We start from the raw sequence: 5,672 nt of genomic DNA on the forward strand, positions 1-5,672 counted from the left end.
ATTAAATTTTGTAGTTTTGGAATTTTTAATTATAACTCATTTACCTATAATATATAAAATAGATATTATTTTCAAGTTACATCATATTTTAATCACAGAGATTATGACAGATATATTTATAGCATTATTTACTTTAATCTTACCATTGATAATAATGCCAAGGAGTTTGGTGTTGAAAATTTATAATTACTTCGACTGTATGTATAATTGTATATAAAATTGTATATAAAATCATTTTGATAATAAATCATTCAAGTTTATTGTGGATTTTCTAATAGCAAAACACAAAATTCATCTGTGTTTTCATTCATTTCCTGCATAACTAATTATAATGTATGTAAAGAGTTACTGCGCATTTCTTGCACTTCTAATAATTTTTTTCCTTGTAATATAAATGAATGATGTAAAACATAATTCATTTTATTTGTATGAAAATAAATAGGCAAGCAACAAAAAAAAACGAAAAAAATTATTAGGAACTATATAGGAGATGGTTTATAATGCATTCAATGTACAAATCTGGATGGATGTCGTTCTACAAATTTTTAATGCAAATCAAGGACCTATTAAAGAATTCAAATCCATGTTAATTGCCAGTATGAAATCTACACATGTGTCACAAGATTTTGGGACGTATATAGAAAAAGCAGTGACCGAAGCTACTAAATTTGCATCCAGACATTTAAAAAAAATTGAGCTTACTAATAAGAATGGATAAGCGATTATACTTGTTAAAAATTATTATATTATTAGCACAAGAAATACATATAATTGTAATAAAATCATATTTTTATCTCTATCTCTATATAAATGAATGTATGTGTTTGTCCGCTATGCAAATCTATACAGTTTTAAAATTAAATCAACCTAATTTGGTATACTATTTTATGATACTCTAACTTATTGTTAGACCGTAGACGTATTTTGAGAACCGCATCATTACCGATTTTTTGGGATATCGGTTCTAAAATATTCATAATATCTGTCTGTCTGTCTGACTTACTGCGAACTACTCATTTATTAATGGACCGATTTACTGGAAACTGGTGCCAAAATTTGTCTAACTTTTCGGAAATAATGTACTAATATATAACATTCTTACAGGTGGTGTGTACGTATGTTTGGACGTTATTCTTAAAAACTTATCAACCAAATCTTAAAGTATTATATATATGAAACAGGGGTAGAAAAACTAAGGAATATAATAGAATTCAAAAAATTGTTAATAAAGGTGTTACCGATTTCTGTCTAAAAAAAATCTACGTGATTCTCTTATATCCGTAAATTTTGAGATATCGAGCTAATTTTTTTTATAGATAGTGTTGCGTGCGCGCCGCCCGGTATACTTCTCTGACTCCGAGCTGAAGCGTGCAACGGGCCGACTTTCGTCAAGATGCGAATCGCCCTTAGTAACGCCTGTTTAGAAATATTGATTGCCCGATGTTCAATTAAATATTGATTTTCTACCAGATGTTGTTTATACCTGATGTTCAGAGATTTAGCTGGGATACCGTCACGTTCGGACGTGTCATCCCGAGCTCCCTGTATTATCGAGCCATTTATTAAAGAAGTTCCTTTCGGAAATAACAACGAGTCTTTCTTTATTTCTGTGAGAGTGACGGAGTGCGCGCCGCGAGTGCTTGTGAAATAGTGAGAGACCCGGCGAGCGCAACAATAGAGTATCATTTGGAAGGTTGTTGATGAATTCGGTGAGGATCATGGGCGATGTAAAAAAGTTATTGAAAATATGTTTTTATGAATTATATATTGGAGCATATATATATATATATATATATATATATATATATGATTATACATATTATATATAAAAAAAGACGCCCGGGCACACAAAGCCCCGGGTAACCAGTTAATATATGTTCCACACATAAACTTTTCCTCCTCCGCGACCTGTTCCCCGACCTCTTCCCCGGCCTCTTAGTTGAGGTGTTGAAGGTGGTTGCAACGAGGGTGGCGGAGGTGGTTGCAATGAGGGTGGCGGAAGTGGTTGCAATGAGGGTGGCGGTGGTGGCGGCGGCTGTTGTAGCCGTCGCTCGCGGCGGCGTTGGCGATACCGCCTTCTTCGCTCCGACTGAGGCAGCTGTACAAAAAATAATATGAATTATTATTTTATTATTTTAATTTTGATTATTATATTAGTTATATTAGTATAAAAAATGTTTCTACAAATTACTTACAGCTTGATGTTGTGCGCTAGGCATTATAATAATGCATGGCGACCTGGGCGGTAGACCGCGCACCGGGAGGCCGTAGATCGGTAGGCCGTGCACAGGTGGGCGTGAACCGGTGGGCCGTGAACCGGTAAGCCGTGTGCAAGGAGACCGTGCGGCACGGCAATCTCATAATTCTCATTCGGCTGATTTGGCACGTGATCAACCGGCACGGGTAGTCCCGGGGCCGGTAGCGGTATTGCTGCAAACAAATGTTTCATATGTTGTATCAATATATGAAATACATACAAAATATTATATATGTACACTTGTATAAATATAAGTATATACCTATATCAAAAAATTGACAGGTTGAGGGTTAAGTTTATGGAAAATTCTAAATATCGTATGTAAATAATGCTTTACATTACATTTTATAAATTACATGTACTAAATATGTATTTAGTATGTACATATGTACATGTACATATATAATGATACATAATACATATATATAAATGAAAGAAACGATTACTCACCATGCTCTCGGTTCGCCATTACTCAACCAACAACAAACATAAAGGTAGTCGCGGTAGTCGCACGACGCGCGACCAATCAAGAACTTTTATGTCGTCATTGGTTTGTGACTTATATATGTATATATATATATATCGAAAAAACCTAAGTAACAAAGTGATAGACGTAATCTTTGTATCTCGAAAAATCTCGAAAAAACCTAAGTAACAAAGTGATAGACGTAATCTTTGTATCTCGAAAAATCACGAAAAAACCTAAGCAGTACGTTACCTTATCAAAAATGAGTCGTGCTTCAAGTGATCTATTACAATTACAAAAAAGAAATGATATCTCTTTTTAAATTACAGCGCCAATTACAGAGAGAACATACACTGAGATAAAAAATTTGTCAATCCCAAGAAATATTTAGTCCGATACGTTCAACTAAACATTTCAGTTAGTTAACTAAACATTAGTTGAATTAATTAATTCTTGATTAAGAATACGAAATAAATTGTTGAAACAACTAATATTTAGTTAACTAACTTAAATGTTTAGTTGAACGTATCGAACTAAATATTTAACAATTTTTTCTCTCAGTGTATTTTTCGAGATACAAAGATTACGTCTACCACTTGTTATTTAGGTTTTTTCGAGGTGAAGAATTACAGAGGTAACAATACAAAATACAAATATTTTATTAAAATATTTAAACCCAACAAGGGAATACAAGGTATTTAAATACAAAGTTTGTATATGTATTTTAAAAGATTTAATCGCATCGCAAAGAATTACAGAGGTAACAGTACAAAATTAAAATATTTTATTAAAATACATAAATTTTTCTTGTCAAAAAACTTGGCGCTGCTAGAGAGAAAGAAAGAGAGAGAGAGAGACCTTTTACAATTGTAAATATTACTTATATTCTATACTTATTCTATACTTAATTCTAATCGCTTTAAAATCTAAACTTATCCTATACTTAATCATAAGCCGCATTATTCACCGTCACACATGCTAGAGAGAGAAAGAGAGAGAGAGAGAGACCTTTTACAATTGTAAATATTACTTATATTCTATACTTATTCTATACTTAATTCTAATCGCTTTAAAATCTAAACTTATCCTATACTTAATCATAAGCATTATTCACCGTCATACACATACACACACACACACATACACGCACGCACACCCATATCACTCGCTCGCACATACACACACACGCACGCACACCCATATCACTCGCTCGCACATACACATCACGCTGACCTAATTTTGAGGTCTAGCTAGCAGCGCCAAGTTTTTTGACAAGAAAAATTTATGTATTTTAATAAAATATTTTAATTTTGTACTGTTACCTCTGTAATTCTTTGCGATGCGATTAAATCTTTTAAAATACATATACAAACTTTGTATTTAAATACCTTGTATTCCCTTGTTGGGTTTAAATATTTTAATAAAATATTTGTATTTTGTATTGTTACCTCTGTAATTCTTCACCTCGAAAAAACCTAAATAACAAGTGGTAGACGTAATCTTTGTATCTCGAAAAATACACTGAGAGAAAAAATTGTTAATCCCAAGAAATATTTAGTCCGATACGTTCAACTAAACATTTCAGTTAGTTAACTAAACATTAGTTGAATTAATTAATTCTTGATTAAGAATACGAAATAAATTGTTGAAACAACTAATATTTAGTTAACTAACTTAAATGTTTAGTTGAACGTATCGAACTAAATATTTCTTGGGATTAACAATTTTTTCTCTCAGTGTATTTTTCGAGATACAAAGATTACGTCTACCACTTGTTATTTAGGTTTTTTCGAGGTGAAGAATTACAGAGGTAACAATACAAAATACAAATATTTTATTAAAATATTTAAACCCAACAAGGGAATACAAGGTATTTAAATACAAAGTTTGTATATGTATTTTAAAAGATTTAATCGCATCGCAAAGAATTACAGAGGTAACAGTACAAAATTAAAATATTTTATTAAAATACATAAATTTTTCTTGTCAAAAAACTTGGCGCTGCTAGCTAGACCTCAAAATTAGGTCAGCGTGATGTGTATGTGCGAGCGAGTGATATGGGTGTGCGTGCGTGTGTGTGTATGTGCGAGCGAGTGATATGGGTGTGCGTGCGTGTATGTGTGTGTGTGTGTATGTGTATGACGGTGAATAATGCTTATGATTAAGTATAGGATAAGTTTAGATTTTAAAGCGATTAGAATTAAGTATAGAATAAGTATAGAATATAAGTAATATTTACAATTGTAAAAGGTCTCTCTCTCTCTCTCTCTTTCTCTCTCTAGCATGTGTGACGGTGAATAATGCGGCTTATGATTAAGTATAGGATAAGTTTAGATTTTAAAGCGATTAGAATTAAGTATAGAATAAGTATAGAATATAAGTAATATTTACAATTGTAAAAGGTCTCTCTCTCTCTCTTTCTTTCTCTCTAGCAGCGCCAAGTTTTTTGACAAGAAAAATTTATGTATTTTAATAAAATATTTTAATTTTGTACTGTTACCTCTGTAATTCTTTGCGATGCGATTAAATCTTTTAAAATACATATACAAACTTTGTATTTAAATACCTTGTATTCCCTTGTTGGGTTTAAATATTTTAATAAAATATTTGTATTTTGTATTGTTACCTCTGTAATTCTTCACCTCGAAAAAACCTAAATAACAAGTGGTAGACGTAATCTTTGTATCTCGAAAAATACACTGAGAGAAAAAATTGTTAATCCCAAGAAATATTTAGTTCGATACGTTCAACTAAACATTTAAGTTAGTTAACTAAATATTAGTTGTTTCAACAATTTATTTCGTATTCTTAATCAAGAATTAATTAATTCAACTAATGTTTAGTTAACTAACTGAAATGTTTAGTTGAACGTATCGGACTAAATATTTCTTGGGATTGACAAATTTTTTATCTCAGTGTATGTTCTCTCTGTAATTGGCGCTGTAATTT

General features: G+C 31.6%; 1 long non-coding RNA gene across 1 annotated transcript; it reads right to left on the bottom strand.

Annotated features, from left to right (window-relative positions):
• Positions 1–1,785: 1,785 nt before the first annotated feature.
• Positions 1,786–3,236, bottom strand: LOC143907114 (uncharacterized). Its single transcript, XR_013259723.1, has 3 exons — positions 2,708–3,236; positions 2,196–2,430; positions 1,786–2,098 (listed from the first exon to the last, which is right to left on the bottom strand). It is a non-coding gene; the product is annotated as an uncharacterized LOC143907114 (long non-coding RNA).
• Between the last annotated feature and the right edge of the window lie 2,436 nt (positions 3,237–5,672).

The sequence above is a fragment of the Temnothorax americanus genome, unplaced genomic scaffold (genome assembly GCF_048541705.1).
Source record: "Temnothorax americanus isolate GAGA-0224 unplaced genomic scaffold, ASM4854170v1 Scaffold8, whole genome shotgun sequence".
Lineage (NCBI taxonomy): Eukaryota > Metazoa > Arthropoda > Insecta > Hymenoptera > Formicidae > Temnothorax > Temnothorax americanus.